The sequence below is a fragment of the Symphodus melops genome (assembly GCF_947650265.1).
Source record: "Symphodus melops genome assembly, chromosome: 1".
In the NCBI taxonomy this organism is placed as follows: domain Eukaryota; kingdom Metazoa; phylum Chordata; class Actinopteri; order Labriformes; family Labridae; genus Symphodus; species Symphodus melops.
In genome coordinates, this window is record NC_136691.1 from 15,564,497 (window position 1) to 15,589,111 (window position 24,615).

General features: G+C 40.1%; 2 long non-coding RNA genes across 2 annotated transcripts in view; both read right to left on the reverse strand.

The window, feature by feature from the left end:
- Positions 1–18,872, reverse strand: part of LOC306841085 — a 35,399-nt gene extending 16,527 nt beyond the window's left edge. Inside the window, exon 1 of the long non-coding RNA XR_013781430.1 lies at positions 18,772–18,872. This is a non-coding gene — a long non-coding RNA (uncharacterized lncRNA). The remainder of the gene's footprint in view (positions 1–18,771) is intronic.
- Positions 1–24,615, reverse strand: part of LOC306841080 — a 188,910-nt gene that overhangs the window by 108,664 nt on the left and 55,631 nt on the right. The window lies entirely within an intron of this gene.

Consider the following 24,615-nt stretch of genomic DNA (forward strand, 5'->3'; position numbering starts at 1 on the left):
TGTAGAGAGCGGCTTTAATCCTGCTAGAAGATGTACAGGGTGAAAAAGTTTATATATATATATATAAAAAAGGGTATGGACTTAAACTGAGTAAAAAGGTATAAAGAAGAATTATACAATGTTTGAACAGAAACTGCTGCATACTCAAACTCTTATCTCCTTTACTTCTAGTGTTCCTTCTGCATCTGTGTATGTGTGTGTGTGTGTGTGTGTGTGTGTGTGTGTAATTCTGAGGCTTTTCTGCCTGTAGAAACATGAATGCTTGATTACAGCAGAGGAAGTGGACAGAGAGAAAGGCAGAGTGAGAAGGGATTTAGCTCTTTAGCATTTTAGTATTCCATCAACTGGGCTATTAAGTGAAGGAATTTGTTACAACAATGAAGCACAGCAGGATTCTATATAAAGAAAATAACGGTAAAACAACAAGACAATTAAAGCTCATGTGGAAACCATCTGGCTGGTTTTATTCAGCACTAAAATAACGCTTTTTAGAGCTTACAGCTAATGGAGAAAACACTTTCTACAACTTTAATCTTTCGACGATGCAATAGTGTGAACTTTTTTCACAAACACATTGCAGAGTTTATCTTGATGGGCAGTGACATTCAAAGGATGTTTATACTTAAAATCCTCCATAAGTTAAGCTATAGAGACGTTCCCAGTTTACCCACACTTCACCTCTGTCTGTCCGGCAGCCTTCCTCACCATCTGATCCAACTCACCACTATGTGGCGATCAGTTCTGCTCCCCTCTTCACCCGAGTGTCCAGAACAGACAGGTATTATCAGCATATCAGATCTTTGGCCGACAGTGTTCTGCTACCAAGTAAACTTTTAAGTATTGTTGGTTTTAACTGGAGAATGAAAAGAAACGCCTGCACTTTGAGATTTATCTGAATTCACAAAAGGATTTCTGAATGTGAAAGGATGTTGGATTAAAAAGACTGTCTTACAAGAGTAGAAACTTTTCTGGCCTCAAAAAAGTCTCACTTTGTTACTTAAAAAAAAGAAGTGAATGTGAGAGGCACTCAGATATCTGTCCACACACACTCTACCACGATATATGCACATGACTTATGACTTTATAGACCGACTGCGCTCAGCAGAAATGCTTCACGCATGGCAGTTTTTTTTCCCTTTCTTTTTCTGCCTGACAGACTTATCATCAGAGCCCAGGTGGTGCTTGTGGAAATTGAAAATACATTCACACAGGCACAGACAGACAGACAGACTTGCTTACTGCTTGTATAATAAGACACACTTTCAAAGAATAAAATGTCTGTCCTTCAAATTTAATTTCTGATCCCCCAGGCTCCTGTCTCTCCTATGACCACATCCTGACCTCTCCTCCTGTTCTCCAAAGTCTCTTTATTTTATCGTCCTCTGCGTGTCAAACACAATCCCAACAACCTTAAAACCTCCTTCCAAGCCTGTGTAGCACTTGTGTCAAATGAGTGTCTAAGTTTAGCTACTGGACCAGTTCTAGGCTCTGTTCGAGTGGGGTAACAAAATAAAAATAACACCAGAGACCATATACTTCAAACAAAAGCCGGCACTTTACTGAAGTTAACACAGAATTAAGACAGAACAGTATAACTGTTTAAATGTATGGAAACACTCCTGCAGGTAAAATAAAATGTAAAGGTAAGTCACTTTAGTTCCCTTTTTTAGGTTTCCTATTTTGTGATCAGACCGGTCTGTAAATATTTCCTTTGTTTCTTAGGTTTTAAGTTTGTACCTATTTTAAGGTTCTTGTCTTCCCTCTTAACAAGTTAAAGACACATGAAAATGAAATAATCACAATTACACTACGTTCACAAGTGACAATCATGAACAAACAGTATAAATGTAAACCTCAATTTCAGTTCAAAGTTATCTTCTCGAATTCGATTCAGTTCAGGTCAGCTTCTTAAATTCAGCTCAATTCAAAAACAAAAAGGGTCCAATACTCCTACCGCTCTGGCAGCGAGTTCACCAACAGTCCAACCGTAGCAGCGAATTCTCCCACTGGAACGATGAAAGTGATGTCTTGCTTCTAGAAACGATGTCCTTGGGTTTGGCTCGCCATCTTGTGTCCCGCGTCGCGTGTCGTCTCACACAGCGGTAGAAAAGCTAATTTTCTCAAACACTTTCCAAGTAAACAAAATCAAAAACTGTTGCACTAGACTCAGTCACAACATTCGTTTTATCAATCACCATGTAGGTGTCGATTTTCAGCTTAAATAAACTTCTTTCACTGTATTTTTCTCACTGTTTTCTCTTTAGCCTTTCGCTAGCTTCTCTCTCTCCTTCTCTCACTCGTGCGTCTGTCTTGCACGCGCTCCACACACAGAGAGCAGCGTATCTCTTAAAGAGACAGCGTCTATTATTTTTTCACAGCCATAACTTTATTTAACTTTCTTAATTAAACGGTTTGACTGTTTTAACACACACTGAATGAATTAAACATGCATCTACTTTTTTTAAGGATTGTTATTTATGCGTTTCAGTTTGTAAATAGTTTAACTGAATGAGATGTGTAACTTTTTCTTAATAATTAACCTATTTATGCATTTTAACAAAGTATTCTCTATTTATTCAATTTCTTGTTAATGTGACTTTTCCAAGTGGGTTACATCCTCCCCACTTTACCTAATGCACGTCCCTGTGCATTACCTTAAAGACTACACTGTAAAAACTGCATGGGGTTGTTGGAAGCTACGTTCTACAAATGCGTCTGTAAATGCTTCACTCAATCCTTGAAATAAAGATTGAACTATTGTAACCAGTGGATTACCTAGCTCAGGGTAAGTCAGTCGTTTTGGTGCTTGTCGGTCTCTAATGGATTTTCTTAGAGCTTCATTTCGGTCTGCACCCTCTTCACTGTCATTCGTTTCTGCAAGGTTCTGTGTAGGAGAACAAACTGTGTTCAGATTTTCTCCAGGTAGAGGTTGAAGGTCTTTTCCAACAGGCAGACTGTCCTCTATTGGATCAGGTAAGTTGTCATCTGCATGATCAGGTATGTTGATTTCTCCAAGATCAGGTTGATTGATGTCTCCAGAATCTGATAAGTTTGGACCTCCAAGATCAGGCGAGTTTAAGTCACAAGTATCTTCAGGGAAAGTCTCAGCTGCACCTGAAGGATCTTGTTCAATAGAAGTCAAGTTTTGAGAAGGTTCAATGTCTTCTGAGACGTTCTCCACAGTTTCAGTAGGATAAGTGAATCCTAGAGTTTCAACTGTTAAGTTCTTATCATTGAAATGATCATATTCTTCAGGATCACATCGGGATTCATTGTCATCCACTTCTGAAGTGTCAACTTCTGGATGCTGTCGAGTTCTTGGCCGTTTTGGAGTCTTTGGTGTGTCATTTTCAGTTTCAACAGGATCCATAGGTAGGTATCCGCATGGAAGCAAAAGGTCACGATGAAGAGTTCTCTGTGGACCTTCTCCAGCCTCAGGTTTCACAACATATACTGGAATGTCCCCACACTGTCTCAGGACAACATATACATCTGACTCCCACTTGTCAGCTAACTTATGTTTCCCTCTTAAGCGGACATTTCTGACTAAGACTCTGTCATCTTTTCTCAGAGTAGACTCAACAACATGTTTATCAAATCTTGCTTTATTGCGATCTGCGATCTTTTTTGCATTCTCTGAAGCAACTCGATAGCTCGTCTCAAGATGAGATTTCAAGTTCTGATAGTACTGAGAATGTGACACTGGTTGGTGATGAACTGGCAAACCAAAAGCTAGGTCAACCGGTAACCTTGGCTGTCGCCCGAACATCAACTCATAGGGGGAAAAACCTGTCACTTCGTTCTTAGTACAGTTGTAGGCGTGTACTAATGGCTTTACATGATCACGCCAGTGACTCTTTTTCTGATTGTCAAGGGTTCCCAGCATGTTGAGTAGGGTCCTATTGAAACGCTCTACAGGATTCCCTCTCGGGTGGTAGGGTGTGGTTCTGATTTTCTGGGTACCTATGAGCTCACACAGTTCTTTTATCGTTCGGGACTCAAAGTCTGGGCCTTGGTCACTATGAAGCCTTTCAGGGATACCATAGTGAACTAGAAAGTTATCCCATAAGCACTTAGCTACAGTTAGAGCTTTTTGGTTTCGAGTAGGGACTGCTACTGCATACTTTGTAAAGTGATCTGTAATGACCAAAATGTCTTTGGTGTTACTTGAATCTGGTTCAATCGAAAGGAAATCCATGCACACTAGCTCAAGTGGTCTAGTAACTGCGATGTTAACAAGTGGTGCAGCTCTCTCAGGTAAGGATTTACGACGTATGCAGCGACTACAGGTCTTTACTCTCTTTTCAACATCAGCTGACATTTTGGGCCAATAGAACCGTGTTCTTACCAAATCTAGAGTACGCTCCAAGCCCATGTGCCCAATGTCAACATGTAAGCTCTTTAAGACTAAAGGCCTCAACTCCTCTGGGAGCACAAGTTGGTAAGTTGTCTGTGCACTTTCTTGTCGCTTTCTGTATAGTACGCCATCCAATAGTTCTAGCCTGTTCCATTCTCTTAAGAGCAGACCAAGCTCTGGGAGCTCCTTTCTCACACTTAGTGGAGGTTTTTCTCCAGACTCCATCTGGTAGATGACTTGTCGGATGATGTTATCGGCTCTTTGTTTCTCTGTCAACTCAGCTGCTGTGAATTGAGGTATGATGGATGATCCACCGAGCTGTTCTTCATCTCTAAAGCTAGCTGGTATGGCTTTTGGATGATGAGCAAGTGACATGATCAATACAGTCTCAGGTAATGCCTTTGTAGATTCATCATCGAAAGAGTAATGGACTAAGTGTTTCTCACAAATGGCTTTGACTGTGTTCTCTGTTATCAGATTTGAGTCGTCAGGTTTAGACAAGTGTTTTTCAGCAAACTTACTTATCCTCTCCATCTCTTTTTGTGATGTTAAGTCATTAATCAAACCACTATGTGGTCTTCTGGATAGTCCATCAGCGTCTTGGTTTAGTTTCCCTGCTCTGTATTGCAGTTGAAAGTCAAATGTTGACAAAGCAGAAAGCCATCGGTAGCTTGTCGCGTCGAGTCTGGCAGAAGTAAGGATATAGGTTAACGGGTTGCTGTCAGTAACAACAAGGAAGGGACTACCATACAAATAGTCTTGGAACTTCTCAGTTACTGCCCACTTAAGGGCAAGGAACTCTAATTTGTGAGCCGGATACCTGGCTTCACACTGTGATAAGCCACGGCTTGCGTAAGCTATGACCCGTCTGTGTCCTTTCTGATCTTGATACAGGGCAGCACCTAATCCAACAGTGCTTGCGTCTGTATGTAAAACATATTGTAGTTTGGGATCAGCGAACCCCAGAACTGGAGCTGTCGTCAACTTTTCAATGACAGTTTCAAATGCAACTTGGCATTCAGCTGTCCACCTATCACCAAAGATGTCTTTGGGGTTGAGATACTTCTCTTTGTCCACCTTGTGACTGTTGTTCTTCCGCAGTGGCGGATACCCAGCAGTGAGTGCATTGAGAGGTTTCACAACCTTTGAGTAGTCTTGAATGAATCTGCGGTAATAGCCGCAGAATCCCAGGAAGGTTCTAAGTTCCTTCAAAGTGGTTGGTTTTGGCCAAGTTTTAAGTGAGGCTATCTTTTCGGGGTCAGTCTCAATGCCTTTCTCAGATACAATGTGCCCTAGATACTTAACTGATGACTGAAAGAACTTACACTTATCAGGGGACAATTTCAGTCCGTATTCCCTCAATCTGTTTAGTACATTGAGCAATCGCTCTTCATGTTCCTCCAGCGTTTGAGAAAAGACAATGAGGTCATCGATAAAGACAAGAGCCTGTTTCAGGTTTAGTTCACCAATGCAACGCTCCATAAGCCTTTGGAAGGTGCTGGGAGCATTTGTGATTCCTTGTGGCATCCTGTTAAACTCAAAGAAACCTAGAGGGCAGACAAATCCAGTTTTTTGTTTGTCTGCCTCCTCCATCTCGATTTGGTAGAAGCCTGATTTGAGATCAAGGACGGAAAACCACTTGGATCCATTCAGCACTGAGAAACACTCCTCCAAGTTTGGTAAGGCATAGGAGTCTTTTACTGTTTGAAGGTTAAGCTTTCTGTAGTCCACACAGAGTCTGACATCCCCATTCTTTTTCCTGACGACAACTATCGGTGAGGAGAAAGGAGACTCTGACTCACGGATGATTTCTGCATCAAGTAGTTCCTGTAGATGTTTTCGTACAGCTTCGATGTCTTGTGGATGTATCGGCCTCGCTTTGTGCTTGAATGGTGTCTCATCACTGAGTTTTATGTGGTGTTTTATTTTTTCAGTGCGCCCAAAGTCGAGGTCATGCTGTGCGAACACATCTGGCATGGAGTTGAGCTTTTCAGTGACACGTTGTTTCCATTCATTGGGTATTGGAGAGTTCGTAAAGTCAAATTGAATCTGTGACTTTGGTTCAGACTTTGTTGAAGTGTCTGACTTGTCAGTTGTAATGGGCTGGACACTTTGAATGGCATTTACTTCAGCTATAACACACTTGGGAGAGATGGTGATATCATGGTCTGACTCGTTCTTGAGGATAATTGGTATGCAGCGATGTAGCTTGGATGGTAGGCTTGTTAGACCATTCGTAACTATTAAGCCACCTGGTAGGGAAGAGGTTTTCGGATGTTCAACTATGACCCACTTTCCAGTGTTTGGTGTTCTGCAGTTGACCGATCCATCCACAACTTTGGTCTGGCCAGGGCCAATGATCTCTGGGTCTTGACCGGAGAGTCTCACAACACCAAGGCTGGGGTCAATTTTTTGTCTGTGTCTCATCTCAAGAGTCTTGAGAACAACCATGTAGCCATAGGGCAATGAGTCAGAGTTCTGAGGGTTTGCGTCGGTGTACTGCTCATAGAGGATGTCTAAGGTGTTAGTGCCTATGAGAACCGATGACAAGGTTGAGCGCATATCAGGTACTATCAAGGCTAAAGTGGGCACCTCAATATCAATGCCGAGGATACTCTTTGGGAATGTGATGGTTACCTCAACATAACCTAAGTAAGGGACATCTTGGCCATTGGCTGCTTCTACTTCTAGCAAGTCTTTAATAGGTCTAATGGATAGGTGTGATAAGTTTTGCTTGTAGAATGACTTTGGAATTGTTGTCACTTGGGACCCTGTGTCTAACAAGCAGTTACAGTCCTTTTCTGCAATTGTCACTTGTGCAGTGGTCTTAGCTCCAATGAGCCCCTTTGGTAACGTCATTATCTTTTGTCTTGAGTGTGAGCATGCAAGTGAAGCTCGTAGTCTCTTTTTGGGACATGTCTCCTGTATATCAGCCCCCATCTGTCCCTCAACAAGGGCTGATTTTAGTTTAAATGGGCAGATTTTGTAGGATTGTTTCTCATCTCCCATATTGACTGTTTCTCCTTCAGCATTTTTCTTTTTGAGGCCACAAGTGATGGGTTTGGTTCAGATTCACATTGAGGCTTTATGTGTCCATCTTCACCACACCTGAAGCAGTACCAAGGTCTTGGCTTGTCGTCGCTCACATTACTTTTGCTAGATCGTGGCTGTTGTGTGTTAGCGCTGTCAGCTGAGAACTTGGTTGTGGCAGTCTGGAAAGGTGCTTTCTTTGAATGTGCCTTGCTGTCTTTTTGTGTGATTCGGGAGAGCTGGGTTTGCAAACTAGCTATTTGCCTTTTCAAGTCTTTCATTTCAGATTTAGAGTCACCATGGGTTTGTGGTGTTGTGTCACACTTTTCAGCACATTCACCACAGGCACTTTGGAAGTGTGAAGACACCTTCTGTCTTGAGACACCAAAATGCTGCTTCATACGATGCTCTTTGGAGTTACGTTTATCTTCTACTGTTCGAAGTAGTAGGAGGAGTTCTGCAAAGGTAGGTGGGTTTTGCCTCCTTTGTTCTAGCTTTAATTCAGATATTAAGGTATTATCCCAGCAGCCCCTGCAAAATTGTTTCAGAAGCTGGCTGTTCAGATCAGTTACATTTACACCACCTCTCCTGAGAGTGGTGTTTAGCATGACTTGTAGGCGCTGAAGATATGCTGAGGATTTCTCGCCATAGTTTTGCAGTGTGTTAAGAAACTTGGCATAGAGGTCGTCTCCGTCTTCGACTGTGCCGAAAGCAGAGTCTAGAATGTTTAAGTACTTTGATGGAGATGAGTGAGGAGTCAAATGCTTCACAATGTCGACAGCAGGTGACATAAGACTTTCAAGTATTTTTCGTGACTTGAGCAAATCTGATTGGTTTGCGTCACTTAGTAGGAAATCTGCATTTGAACGCCATGTCTCATAATCTACTTCATGGTTTGGACGGGGGGTGCGTCCAGAGAAAGGTCTGAGTCTCACTGAAGTATGAGCTTGTGATATGCCATCTTCACGTTTGACTATATGTTCAACAACAACTTTCTGAAGATCAGATGGGTAAAGGTCGGTCATGCTCAGGATGGGTTGTATCTTTTCGGTGGGAGGTGGTTGGAATGGTGCAGTATCAGGTTCAAGGATTTGAGAATGTTGCGGTTGAGGAACACTGGGCTGAGGACTTACTTGTGCTGCAGCCCCAAAGGCATATCCTTGTGCTTCATCCAAACCTGTTTCTGTTTCTCCTCCTTGGTCGACAGTCTCACCAATGCGAGATAGCTCTCCTTTTAGCACATCTGAAAAGTCTTTGCCAGTCAGTTTTGCTATCTCCTTTAACTCTTTGAGATACACTTCTGTCGCTGATTGGCTAACTGTAGGAATGTAAACATTTGTTAAGGCCTGGATGTGGTAAGTGAGCTTTGCTTGAGTTTTGCTATCAAGCTCATATGGCAGTAAGGGTGAAAGGGCTTGTACAGCTGTGCCATATGTGTACTCTACAATAATCTGTGGGCCTTTATCTTTGTCAGGTAAGTCAATTGGGATCTGTCTCTCAATAGAGCCGTACTGTTTGAGAAAGTCATAAAGTTCTTCATCAGCTTCTGTGTCTGTTATGCCGCTAACTAAGAGTGAGTTTGGAATCTTAACGCCTGTCGCTTTAATTATCTCCATTTTGAATCAATACTTAGTATTTATCTGGTCTCTGGTTAATAACTTTACATCTGTTTTGGCCACTCCTGGCTGGCTCGCCAATTTGTAGCACTTGTGTCAAATGAGTGTCTAAGTTTAGCTACTGGACCAGTTCTAGGCTCTGTTCGAGTGGGGTAACAAAATAAAAATAACACCAGAGACCATATACTTCAAACAAAAGCCGGCACTTTACTGAAGTTAACACAGAATTAAGACAGAACAGTATAACTGTTTAAATGTATGGAAACACTCCTGCAGGTAAAATAAAATGTAAAGGTAAGTCACTTTAGTTCCCTTTTTTAGGTTTCCTATTTTGTGATCAGACCGGTCTGTAAATATTTCCTTTGTTTCTTAGGTTTTAAGTTTGTACCTATTTTAAGGTTCTTGTCTTCCCTCTTAACAAGTTAAAGACACATGAAAATGAAATAATCACAATTACACTACGTTCACAAGTGACAATCATGAACAAACAGTATAAATGTAAACCTCAATTTCAGTTCAAAGTTATCTTCTCGAATTCGATTCAGTTCAGGTCAGCTTCTTAAATTCAGCTCAATTCAAAAACAAAAAGGGTCCAATACTCCTACCGCTCTGGCAGCGAGTTCACCAACAGTCCAACCGTAGCAGCGAATTCTCCCACTGGAACGATGAAAGTGATGTCTTGCTTCTAGAAACGATGTCCTTGGGTTTGGCTCGCCATCTTGTGTCCCGCGTCGCGTGTCGTCTCACACAGCGGTAGAAAAGCTAATTTTCTCAAACACTTTCCAAGTAAACAAAATCAAAAACTGTTGCACTAGACTCAGTCACAACATTCGTTTTATCAATCACCATGTAGGTGTCGATTTTCAGCTTAAATAAACTTCTTTCACTGTATTTTTCTCACTGTTTTCTCTTTAGCCTTTCGCTAGCTTCTCTCTCTCCTTCTCTCACTCGTGCGTCTGTCTTGCACGCGCTCCACACACAGAGAGCAGCGTATCTCTTAAAGAGACAGCGTCTATTATTTTTTCACAGCCATAACTTTATTTAACTTTCTTAATTAAACGGTTTGACTGTTTTAACACACACTGAATGAATTAAACATGCATCTACTTTTTTTAAGGATTGTTATTTATGCGTTTCAGTTTGTAAATAGTTTAACTGAATGAGATGTGTAACTTTTTCTTAATAATTAACCTATTTATGCATTTTAACAAAGTATTCTCTATTTATTCAATTTCTTGTTAATGTGACTTTTCCAAGTGGGTTACACCTGTCTTTTTCTTCCTTGCTGTCCTGCAAGAACACATGCTAGTTTTTCACATTGACGCCACATTTCTAGTGACTGTGCGCCCTGCTGTGAGAGAGTATAAAATAGGAGCAAAAAGGCCTCTCTCAGCATCCACAGAAAAGACCCATGCAGGTCAATCTTGATAAAAGGGAAAGCGTAAAAACAGTTGGCTTGAATACATAAACAAGTGTATAGGATACAAATCTATCTTTAAATTTGACGTAGATCTCAAACATAAACGCACTGCTAAAATGCTTTAGATATTCAGTGGGCTATAACAACCTCAGCATAGTGTAATGCATTAAATTAATTCTGTTGCAGAGCCACACGCTGCTGGGAATCCCTAAACACGTCTACCTGCGAGTCTGTAGGATACAGATATGCACATACCAAACACTGAAAATGAGAGAAACTGCTTGAAGAAAGCGCCAAGAACAAAGCGAAACTTCTGCACCGAGGATGAGTAATTAAATGATGATAAGCAAATGATATGACAAATGACTTTTCTTAGGATACAAATGGTGTAAATCCCCATACAGTTGCATTACTGCCAATTAAAGATGCAAAAATATTTTCCAGACAAACTTCCCCAAATGTCTGTTTACTAGCAAATAATCTGGACAGCTTTATTGGCTCGTAAACTGATCTCTCCACAAAGTGACATTTCTTAGGCAATTATCTTTATCCTTCCAAGCAGAAAATGACTTGTAATGAATGTTGAGGTGTGCTGTTGTGGAGCCAATAATACAATGCAGACGCTATAATTAGACTGCACTTTACTAGAGAGAAAGAGAGGAGTTCTGGACAAGCCAAGGGCTAAATCTAACAGACTGAGGTAATTTACAGGCACCTTCTAAATTGCATGAATGATGCTTTGATTTTAGACATGAACACGTGTGATGACTTTGGAAAGTAAGAACAGACCAGCCTGTTCTAAGCTGGTGTGAAAATGTTGTTGGGAGATGTTTATGTGCTGCTTAACAGAGTGTGGGTTCAGAAGCTAACGAAACACTAGAAAAGCACGGTTGGCCACTACTCCAGTCTTTTTTTTTTTTAGATTGGAAAAAGAAAAAGTAGTGCTGACATGGACTTTTGTATAATTTTCATTGTCTTCTGACCACTTAAAGCGCTTTTACACTACAGGAGAAAATAACGTCCATGATACTCTGTTCTGATAGAGAGCCCCCTAGCGGCAGATTTTACATACTGTGCATTTAAACTGTATGACATTGAGTTGTGAAAAATATTGTGCAGCGAAATCAACACCCTGTTTGAGTTGGATTTCTATTACTTTAGATGTACTGGACAAAACTCTGGTGAAAATGAAAAGGTAAGAAAATATCTGTAACAGGTTTTCATGTTAACAGTATGATACACATTTCACTCTTTTGTGATTTAAAATAAGCTTGAAAAAGGATTTTATTAAAAGTTACTGATCATTGCTCAATAAGCTGAATAACATTTTATTGGTTAATGACTTACTTGTGTGCATTCAGAAAGTCAAAGAAGAACACATGAGTGAATCTTACCGTTCACAACTTCAGCTAGGTATTTTGTATTTGACCAAATGAAATACTCCAACAGACTCTAGGCAAATACCTGTGCAGAAACATTTTTAAGATGCTTATCAGTTTTTCTTTTTACAAAAAGAGATCTTTTAAGGGGAGGGCTGGAACATCATGATCAGTGAACCAGCACCGTCACTCCCAGCCCCTCAGCATTGAGGTAAAGTCAAAGCAGGCTACTGAGCACACAGTTATTAGACAGACGGACAGACAGACACTTTATTGATCCTGAGGGAAATTCAAGATTCAGCGCAGTCACGGTCTCTGGAAAAGCTTCTACTTCTAATTCAAGTGCCTCCACAATGTGAAACTTGGCCCACTAATTACAACTTTAACTCGTCAAACTCAAATGGAGAAGACTTAAGCTTCAGGCTTACTGCTCTTACCTTACTATTACAGGCTGCTTTTCTCCAGGTCTGCCACAACATTACCTCTGGTGTTATCATACCAGCACATACAGTAGATGCCAGTGTGGAAAAATGTTAAAAAAAAAAAACACTCATTTGACACCAAATCCCCTTCAGTATAACATCTGTTTTGCTCATGAGATCCTACATTAGTATCAGCAGGTTATCTGAAATAGGTCCACAGCTGACTGTTCTGACCCTGTGGGCTAAATTAAAGTTGGATGTAGGACAGGTTTAGCCAGGTGGTGCCCTTAAAAGGCACAACGGGAGTACGTTAGCAGAAAATCTGGAAGCACACGTATATATCTTGCTCCCATTTAAAACAGCAGATGGACTGACTTGAATTTCCTTTTTGTCATTGACTGTACTTTGCAAGAAATTCTTACAAATTTGCTGGACGCCTCAAAGTCCCAGAGTTCAGGAGGGCTGAAGACTCTGCTCATAACTGTGATTGCATCTGTTGTAGGTGCTGCGATAGACATCAATTAGCATGATAAGGAATAAGTCAGAATTGAAGATATGTCATGTTTGTGTTTTTTTTTCTTCTTTTTTTTCTCAGAAGCAAGCAAATGAATTTCGAGTCAAGCATGTGGAGAGTTCAAAGTATTACAGACAGACTGGGCCATGTGTGAGCTCCATGCACATATGTTCACAAGACCGCCTTAAACCACATCCAGATCAATTCTCCACACATACAATCACATATGCATGTGCATGAGGCAAGTTAACTTTCTTTACCCATGAAGGGTGAAGTGAAGGAAAACAAGCGTCTTTCTGCACCACCTGTGAATGTGAGTTCCACATAATCCTACATATGTTGTAACCTATTTTGTCTTGCCAAATATTTTTTAAAAGGCGGCAAAACTACCTCAAAGAAACATCATCTGGTTTCTGGAAGAAAAAAAAAAAAGGAACTCCACCACATAAAAATGAACAGACATACACACCCACATTCAAAAAAAATGTGATGAAGTAAATAGGCAAAAAGAGGCAGATGGGTGGATATCAGAAGTGCAGTCTTGAGGATGATTGTAGTGATTTATAGTCATGTGTGGTTTGTGCTCAGTTTTTGTTAATCTACTGTAGTTTGTGCATTCCTTCTTAAACCTGATATGCCTATAAATCTTTCTGAAGAGATTAAGGTCATGTAAAATCACTGAGGCTGACCTCTGATAAGGATCCATTTGTACTGTCAACTGAGTGGGATCTCCATCAAGTCTGTGTTGATGGGTGGTGATACTGCACGGTGTAGTGCTTGGCTGTTTGTTTGTTCTTCTTTGATGCATTTCTCATCCTTCAGCTCTTCCTCCGCTTTGGAAACAAAATAAAACTTCTCCATCTCTAATTCAAACTAACTTCCTCCTTCTCCCACTTCTTTTTTCTTTTCACTTTCTGTCTCACTCTGCATCTCCATTCCTGCTTCTCGCTTTTCCTCCCACACATGCATATATATCAGGATGGTAATGAGGACAGTTGAAGATTCCCAGCAAAAATGTAAATCATATGTGTCAGTCTGCATGAAAATAAAGGACTCCGGCTTTGAACTAGCCACAAAAACCAGCCACTGAAAACACTGATGAATCAAGGTTTATGTTTATAACTTAAATAAAGAAGTTATATGAGAAACCCATTTTCTGTTCACTTATGTCTAATGTATTTCTTTTAAAAGGTTGAGTATTTTATTATCTACTTTGAATATGCATGAAGTTTCAGGTTTTCACACTTTTCTGTCACAGACTAACTGGATTTTGACAGCACCTTCTTTATCAGTCTCATTATGAAAGCTTAATGGAACTTAATGTTATTGTAGCAGCACCTTGACTGATCCAATGCATTAATGCTAATCTAACATGAGTACAATGAAGGACTTGACAGTTCACTCCATTTATTCTTTGTGCTGTGAATTTCAATATTCTCTTGTTTCAAATCGGTCACTACATTAAATCATTCATGTGTGGGAGGATTTATTCAGTGTTTGCTTTGCACAGCTTTCAAATATCTCTGTGTACCTGTGCCTCTGGGTTACCAATCACTGTATGGATTGTAGTTGTATAAACCCTTGTGTAACAGGTGTCATCCAGGCTAGCTGATGGGATCAAGTAATGCCAATGTGGGTTTCTTATTTCAGATCGAGACTAAAATATCTAAACCGTTTTTTGAATGGTGTGCTGTTAACTGAGCCCAGATAGTCATGATCCCAAGAGAAAAGAGCCTTCTGACTCTGGAGATTATCTCCCCCTCTAGTGCAAGCAAGAGATTCATAACTTTTTCAGATCTCGCAGAGGTTAAGTATGTCAAAACAGACATGGTAAAGCTATGATATGCATGAATCCTCTGTTGTGAATGGAGCTAACCATTCCATGCCATTTCTTTGTTTATACAATTTATAGATTCTTAATTGATATCAATTTGGGCTTCAGCCTTCAGCTTCGCCACCCGCTGTGTCTGAAGGGTTTATACCGCAGGTCCTTCTTTCCTGCTGCAAACTGGACAATTGACTCCTACTTCTTGTGTGATAATAATGTTATAAGATGTCACCTGATCTTATTTGCATTTTTTATTTTCAAATTTGATTGCATTGCAATAATTATTTATGGGACACATTGTGCAATAACATTCCATCCTTATAAGCACTGTGTGCATGATAGTGTTCATACTGTTTGTACAGACTTACATCTTTAAGTTACTCACTCTTACTATTTAAATTGTTCCTTTTTGATGCAGATTTTACTAGCTCTTTAACTATTGTTCTGGATGCGTATTTTACTAGCTCTTTAATTACTGTTTCTGCATATATTTCTTTTCTACACTTTTGTTTTTTTAATCTATTTTAATTTTTGCACTGTGTCATTTTCTTCTGCTATCCTGCTTTGCTGCTTTAACACTGTAATTTTTTTCCGATTTCGAGATGATTAAAGGATTATCTTATTTTAGCTTTAATCTGAACAGGACAGCTGAAGCGGGACAGGACATAAATAAAAAAAAAAAAAAAAAACAAACAAACATCAGAAGTGGGAGTGCAACCCTGTAAATAGGGCTCACTGAACTAAACCAGCGCTTCATGCATGCCATTTCTAATGTATACAAACATGAATAATGTCTTTCAATGTGCATGTGTGCTACATGAGAAAAGTAAATGAGAGGCTGAAAAACACCAGTAAGAGACATTCCTGTACTCATCAGTGAGAGCAGGCAGCTGACTCTCTCAGTCTCGCCTTATTAATGTGTGTCTATGCTCTCAGACAGACAGAGGCTGATACAAGTTTGTGTGCCAACTTCGGGACACTGGGCCTTTTGTACATATAAAGGAAAGAAGACCGTGTTCACACTAAATGTGGTGATCAGTGTTTTTCAATGCTGGGAACATATTAAGGAACAGTATTGTCGTACTCAAAACTGATCTCGAGACGAGTTTTTGAAGGACTCGGTCTTGTCTCTGAAGCTGTAGGAGTTTAACTTGGTCTTTTCTCTGTCTCAGACTGGGCAGACTCTGGATTTAAAATTACAGGAAGACCTGTCAAGACCTCCACTGATAGGCTATTTTGTCCACGATTCGTAAAAGAACTAATCATTTCATTTAATTCATAATTTGATTTTGATCCCCTGGTTATGGGGACCTTCCCCGTGTTGTGGTCTAAATGAGTGACATGTCTCTGAGTGACAAGGTCTTTGTCATGGTCTGGATTTTTTCTCCCTAAATGACTCTGGTCCCAGGTATGTCTTGTTCTTTGTTAGGGTAGTCCTGACAACAACACAAGTAAAAAGTACCTATACGTTTCTGAAGCGATATATGGACATGTTCCTTTTAGTCTGTCCACTTACACAACCTTTCTCTCTCTCTCTCATATATTTGCAAAGTATGAGGAGTCCATATCACCTCGTGACAACAGTCTCAGTGTGAGCAGTTTCACATGGACCGCAAAAAAAAAAAAAAAAAAGTGCTGCTGCACAGTCCTGCTACAGAAACACACACTGGCCCACACTTCTGATGCACAGGCATACTTTTAGGCATGTGGACAGAGCATTTGATTAGAGGGAAGGCATGACAGGAATGATGTTTCTACAGTACCAGAGAGCCTCTAAGATCTGTCAGAAGCAGAGAAGCAGCGGGAAAGACACCATCTGCTGACACTGATGACAAATGTCCAATGAGCATTTCCTATTTCACTGCTGTCACTAAAGAGCATCATCTCACACTTTGTGCATGCATTCGGGTGTGTTGACTCACCACCACAGCAGTGATAAATAGGATACGCAAAAACATTCAATGTAACGTGCCTTGCTTAGAGCAGATAGGCGTATACGTCTGCTTTCAAAGGAAAAATAACCAGGTGAATGATAATCATGATAAACTCGTCTTTCATTTGTCTGTGATGGTCCAGCAAAAGACTGCTGGGTGAGATGAAGGAAAGGCCTCTGTCTGCCAGCACCTTCACAGAGAAGACAATACACAGGCCATCCTTTTACAGCCTGCAGTTATTAATTGTTCCTAATTTAACCATATACATGTTTAAATTAGGGTTGGGACTTGATTAAAACATTTTAACTAATTAACTCAGGGCTTTCTAATTAATTAATCGAAATTAATCATATTTTATGTGCATCACACTATTTGCCTTAAAAAGCAACACTTTTCAATCTAAATGAATTTGGTGGATGAGTGAATGCACTGCATCCAATTTAACTTGTTTCTCAGTTTCATAAAGCTGTTCGATCTTGTTTGAAATAGTTTTTCTGCACAGCAGCTGGAACGTTATCTTCTGCCACGAGTGGTCTACAGTCCAGAGCAATCAATTTAGCGAGTGAATCAGTGATTTTGGTCGAGTTAAGGCTGCAAACGCTTCTTGTTTGTACTTGTGACGAAGCTAGCGAAAAGCTGGCACGAAGCTGGTGCGAAGCTAGCGTGTAGCAATGGCAAACTGTTCTGCATTGTTTATGAGGCAAACTGTGATTAAATGCGTTGTAAAAAATTTAAGCGTTATTTTCTTGTAATTATTTAATCGCAATTAATGCGCTAAAGTCCCACCCCCAGTTTAAATATGTGCATTCAATCTTTTAGAACACATTGCTGGCTTGTTATGGCCTAAAGTTCTTAAATTTCCCATAATGGACACATCTTCGTTCATCATACACCTTAAACTAGAGTGGAAAAAAGGTAGACGGCTATCTTGCCTCTGATTTGTCCCCAATATCACCTCTTTTGCAGCATAAATTCTTTTAAATTATAATTTTTGTTCAAGCTCCTTTCCCTGTAAATCTCCTCATCAAAACTCACAGAGAGACATTATGCAGAAGCCAGACATGGCAACAATCCCTCAACAATCACAATCAATAAAGAACCGAAGCAGCTCTCTACCATTACTCTGTGTCTGTGTGTCTCATAGAAAACTAGTCTAAAAACTCATCACTCCTGCGCCATTACTGAAAGCATAGGAATTGAAAGGATTTGGGATTACAGGCCATCAGTGATGACCACTGAAAAGGGCTCTAATTGAACACATCAGCAGGCCACTTTTTTCAATGAAGACACTCTGGGAATCTTTCCTTAACAAACAAGTTCCCCTCACATCTGTCCAATCACAACTTAACTATCGCCAAAGCAAAGAGAGAATGAAAGTGGTCACATGTTGCATCACAGTGGGGACTCAGGATAACACAAAAGGCTGTCTTAAAGTCCTCTCTGAACAAAGATTAAAGAAAAATTGTTTGTTTGATTTTGGTATTTTCATGCATAGTTTTAGAGGAGGACATGCAGATGTGACATACAAGCTAAACAGATCGAGAAAGAAACGGTCATTTTTCTTTTTTAAATGGTTAAAGACTTTTGGGGGGAGGATAAGGAGGAAGCAAAAAGGTACGGAGCCAGCAGCCATCCGTCTGAGGGTGGGGTTGGTTGTTCCCTGTTAACATCTCCCTCAACCAGAAGAAATCTAAACAGAACCTTTGTCCGTGTTGCCACACTCATCAGCAGTCTGTCGGGACTGTTTAAAGCCACTGAAACTGAAAATAAAATAGGAAAAAAAAAAATAATAAAAAAAAAAAAATTCTGGATGAACTTTAGATGGTAAAAGCAAAGTAGCTACTCTTGTACCTCCTGCAAAACAAACATTCAAGAATGTTTTATGTAGGAAAAACAGCAACATCGAATGGGTGTGCTGTTCAGGGTTAAAGTGATGGAGGAAGAAAAGTGTGTGTGTGTAAGGGGGAGGGAAAAATAAAAGAGCATGCTCATCAACCTGCTCAATTAGTCCAATAGGAACCAGCTCGAGTGGCAGTTTGTTTTGTCTGGGCACAAATGTTCTAGAAATGACTTTTTCCTGAGAATCTTAAAAGACTTGAGTGTTTAGTCTGCGTCTGATTGCACACTTCAATTTAAACTGCGAGAGAGGGAGTCAAGGAGGGCAGGAGATTATCATGGATTGGAAGAAAAAATAAATAAGAAGAGGTCCCAAGTGCATAACTAAAGAAAACTATTTATCTTATACAACAAAAAGCAAAATGCAAAACATACCAGATAGAAATGTCCAACTGATAACCACAAAGGGTAAAAACAAAAAAAAACATTGGTAGCTGCCAGGACTCACGAGGACATGCACTGACAACTAACATACGACAACCTACAATGATCTGACAAAGACAGGGAAGGAACACTGAGACTAAATAGACACAGGGCTGATGAAACAAGTGAGACTAATGACACAGGTGATGATAATGAGGGCAATCAACACTGGAAGGAAACGCGCAGGTAGGAAGAAAGACAACACTGGGGACTGCTACAAGGTAAATCAGGAAACACTTAAGGACACACAATGAACTCAAGAATGTAACAATAACAACACCCACGAGAACAAAGAGAACACAAGGATAGAAGATAACAAGATGCAAGCAATGACATTTTTTTTTCGAAAAAATGCTAAACTTATTTGAGTCTTAAAATCTGCAGAAATGTAAGAAGAATTGACCTCACACGTCTTAGGACATCCTTCAACCTAAAAAGCAAACAAAACAGCAATTACATTTAGCTTTATCCATGCTGCATTCACAAGTTTTGTCGGATTGACTATGGATGACTTGGTCAGATGCTGTGCCTCCTTTAAATCATACTCTGACTCGCTGGATAAAAACAGCTTTCACTGATCTCTTGTGATGTCTAAGCAGACATCTTTAGATTTTGAGGAATATGCGTTTTTGATTTCTGCTACTGCGCATGCATACCAGCATTATAAAGATGCTCGCAGAATGTTATTAGAGATCACTGCAGAAAAGCTCATGTGCTCACAGACCTGCAGCATTAGGGCAAAGTATATTCTTGGGGTGGGGGGGGGGCGAGTGCAACTGTTCTGGGCCAACTCTGTAATGGGCTCTGACGCAGTTCTCTACCAGCTCACAGTCATAGCACTCTGTGACTCAGACACACAGAAAAGCCCAAGGCTCACACGGAGAAAGAGAAAGAAACAGCATAAAAGCCTGTGTCAGGACTGCTCAAAGACTCTGGAGCTTTTTGCATCACTGTGGTGCAGAGATGCAGTGGTCATAAATTAAATACCTGCAGAGCACACTGGTTGGAAAATGGAGTAATCCAAAATGATCTGTTGCCCTGCTCTGTGCAGGGAAGGGTAATGGGTTTTAGGGCGGGGCGAGGGCTGATGTGTATAAACATTTTAAAGCAGCACTACATCCTTCAGGTGTTATGGAATTCGATGGTACTGTAGGTTTATTGAAGACAAACAAGCAGGGTGTGGGAGTGGGAGAAAAGGGACTCTGAAAAAATGTTCATGATTACTTTGCCATGTCATGCTGATTAATTTTCACTGTGTTGTAGACAGCAGTAAGTCACGTGAATTCTCAATAGCTGTACTGATAAAAGTGACCAAGCTGCACCAGAGACTCAGATGCGACTTGCACACACTGTAACAATGTGACTGGCGTTGTAGGTTGAGAAGGAGTTTTCTATGTGGAGTAGATTACAAACTGTCAGTGTGATTGGTAGCAAAATTGGTATAGAATTGATATAGCAGTTGTTTTAAAGCTCTTGACCATAATGACAGTATTTTACTGTTAGCCTGATTAACATTAGTCTGTATCCATTATTCCCACTGCCACTGTAATTTTGGAATATCTTCTTTTGAATGCATTATTAATTCTTTTCACCAAAAGAGACTTCACATGGACTTGCGGCTGCCTTAGACTTAAAATCTGCAATAAGTGACTTTTCCCCATCTAAAGCTGCACAAAGGATTCTGAAACCTCAATGACAGCCAGCTTCCTGCACTCCAGAGACACTCTTATGACTCTCTATCCTGTTTTATTTTTTATTTTTATTTTTTTACATTTTCTAACATGTTCTGTGCTGTCTTGTTCTCATCCCACTCTCATTTTCAGTCAATGTGTGATGATCACAACATTTTTCCATCAACCTAAAAAAAAAAGGTATTTCAAAAATGAACAAATAGTCGAACAAATTCATTAAGTGATCTCCAATGTTAACACAAATAAGGAGGTTTCTTTTAACATATCTTGTGAAAAATGAGTGTCATGCTGATAGGTAAGAGTAGTAAAACAAAAACAAAAATAAAGTAAATTTGCTCTATTTAACTGTAAATAAAACAGGATGTGAATAACATGGCATACAAAGGGCAGGACACTAAAGGAGTACTTCGTTCCACGTCAAATGAAAGCATAATTGAACGGGGTGTTAACCTGTGGAAATGGATACTGATTAGGCTGTTTTACATGGGCATTATTGTCCTATGTTAAGCACTCAAAAGGTTTTTTTTTTTTTCTTCATCATACTAAACAGGGTGAAATAGCAAACAAGAACGGCTGGTTTGTAGAAAACTTTCAAGAATTATAAACTAAAAATTATTGTTTCTTGGGAATAAAAAAAAAATCTTTATTCCCAAGGAAGACGCTAAATTCCTCTAAAATGCACGATTCTGTTGTTCCTCTGTGGTGAGTTTCAAATCATCCCCAGTCATGAACCATTTTCTCTGCTTATTAAAATGGAAATGTGGGAAAATTGCTCTACAAGGAGCAAAAAGGTAATAACCAGGTTTGACCTCTATCCTCTCCCTTTCAGATACATTTATTTAAGAGTGAAGAGCAAGGCACAGCTGCTGGCCCTGTGATAGGACAAGTCTTTACACACCTGCAAAAGAGACAGAGGGGGGGAGGAAAGAAGCGACACAAATACACCCTACTGTATGAAAAGAGAAGAATGGATCAAGATCTGGTGTGGGGGGGGGAGAGAAGGCAAACCTTTTCACCAGGTCCTTGAAATACAAGCTGCAGGATACTAGAACATTTTGGTGGACTTCAAACTCTTTGCCTTCAACTATTTCAGGCCTTTCCCTCTGCTCTACTTTAACATCTCTATGGAACAGGGGAAACAAACAGCAGACACATTTAGGGCCAGATTTTTTGTGCTTTTCTGTACATACTGTACATGATGAACCTTGGGCCAGCTGTTCCTCAGTTGCAGTCGGTCATCTCTCATCCGGGCTGTGGAGGTACAATCCCCAGCTCCTTATAAGTATCCTTGGGCAACAGCTCCTGCTGCTGTGAAGAGCACTATACAATTCAGATTCTATTAACCATTCACTGTCATGACAACCAATAATAGAACAAGGAAAGAAGCAACAATCATTGATCGAGAAGTTGTATGTGTGTTAAATGGAAACTAAGATATTAATATAAACACAGAACAGAAGCCTGCAGGTAAAAAACAATTAGCTCTCATATTCTACACTATATGTAAATGTGCAATACTGAAAAAGTACTGAATAAAATAGGAAATGAGCTCATAAGCTATCATTATCATGTAAAGACATTTAAATAAGTGTGTTTGACTTCTGAGAGCGTTCACCGCTGAGGTACAACATCAAAAAAACAGAAGCTGAATGAGATTAAAATGTGAAAAAGATGTTGAAGGCCACAGTGCAACATAAATAATATATGACGTTACAGCACCGTGTTGGGCCATGGTGTTCCTGAAGCGTCGGGTCTGATGCTCTTGTTTCTCTGCGTCTTAATGAGGCACAATGAGGGGAAGCTGAGAGGGAGAATCAGCGGGAGAAGGGGAACTTGTTCTGCAGCCTCAGGAGGGAGAACCAACACTGTAACTCTGTTAATCTGCTCTCAATAATGCCATTAACAGAAAACACTAAACTGCAGAGACAATAATGTGGATGATAATAAAACGAGCCAGTTTCAATTCTGTTGAATTAAAAGATTCTAAAGACACAGCAGGCTGCATGGTAAATATCTATTTGGCAAAGATGATAATGTTAAATGCCCATATTCCCTGCTGGGAAAAGACAAACAATGCTTTAGATTAGTAAAGGGGGGGAATCTTTCCTGAATGAGCACAAGGCTTCCTTTTCTTTCTTTAACACGTCTGGATTCTTCTTTAATAGCTCGTGGTTATGTGTAGAGTATAAGCATTACTCATCCATCCAGACATTAAGGTTGTGTAACTGATCTGACATGTGATGTGTCAGTGACACCCATCGGTGCTGAAATGAAGAGGCTGAGGTCTGAGTTCATGTCAGACTATTATCTCAGAGTGACACTCAACCCTCTATTAGGAACAAAACTACTCTTATTTGGCGCCTACATTCTCCAGACTGACACTGGAAGCTTAGCCTCTTCAGAGTTTAGCATTTACAAATTAATGAGCAGAGAGAAAATGACCTATGAAACATGCTGAATACAGAGGAGGATAACAAAGAAGATCACAGATCCAGTTTTTGACAGCATGTCTTGTATTTGGACAAGATGCACAGTAGCACGAGTGACACTCCACTCTGTATTGTTGTATTGTTTCAAATACGCACAAAGTCTATTTTTGATGGAGCCTGCTGCGAGCACGTGTCAATCCGGATCAAATAAATCGACCCGAACAAATAGAAGACAAATATGTAATCGCACGGAGCTACTTGTCAATTTTCAAAATAAAACAAAATATACAGACTCCCGATCTTATATTCCATCTCTTCATCAACATTATGTCAATACAGGCACCGATAGAACAGCAAATCGTGCTCAGAAAGACAGAGCAACATGTTGCTTGCCATTTTACTCTTTATTCTGATATTGAAGTTCTCCTGTGATACTGCAAATTCATGTGTACAGTTTAGTCATGGCAGTTCTCCGTTGTGCTCATGCTCCAGAAACTGACCCAGGAGGGTATGGTGTGCGCCATGAAATGTTGCAAAAACCTTATAGAACGTGGTGCACACAGACACAAAGGATGAGGTTTACCTCATCTTTCATCCATCTCTCTGTCTTTCTTTACCTTGTGCAGCCAGTCCATTCGCCCACTTTAGCTGATTATTGTGCCGGCATGGACTTTGAATTAAACACAGTAAGTTTGAGATTGTATTCATGAATCTGCAGGAACCATTATGGCTCTCACCTCCAATCAGTCACAGCGTATACCGTCTGTGTGCAACAAGAATAGAGAACATGAGAGAGGTAGACAAAGAATTACACCTAGCCTCCTCCCTTAGAGCCTAATAGAAAATATACAGTAATCATGGCCCCATCAACACCAGGGAGTGTGAAACTACACATGGTGATCCCTTTCTCTGGTTTGGTACCACAGTGGCTTTTGGGATGTCTCAATACTCTTTAATAAGATCTCTTGAGGAGATTCCACATACATGAAGAAGTTACAGGTTGTTTAATACACAGAGATACTGTTGCAATGGTTCTGTGTTATGGATTGCTAAAACATGATTGTGTATTTTCTTACCTTCAAGCTGTTCACCAGTGAAATGGGCCTGAACTGGCTCTGGTGCTCATCCTCGACACTCTACTGTCTAATATCAGAGCGCTGGGGCCAATGAACCTCTTTCACTAACATTGCGTACGCACAAATATGTGCTTAAACTGTGCGTACAAACGTTTCTCCGCACAAATCTGAGATTCATTCAATTCATTCAACTTTTTTTAAGCAGATACACAGCTGAACACCTTTTTCTACTTACTTTTCATTTAATTGCCTTTTTCGAAATCACAAAGATCCTGAAAACACTTCACTCTGACTCAAGTGGATCAAACAATCACTGATTGCACACCCGCACAGATGCTCTATAGATGAGCTGTGGAGTGTGACCGGGTAAGCCGGTGTGTCTTAAAGAAATATCAAAAGACTCTGACAAGCAAGGAATCATATCCCGTACATACTGTATAATGTAACAGGGTGGAGAGATAGTCTCGAGACAAAAGAGACATCTAGTTAAACGTACACTATGTAAAATCTGCATCAAGGGGGGCTCCATATCAAAACAATAACAAAAGATGACATTGAGTTTTGTGTTCTAACATGGGAGTAAAAATGAACAAACTGTGT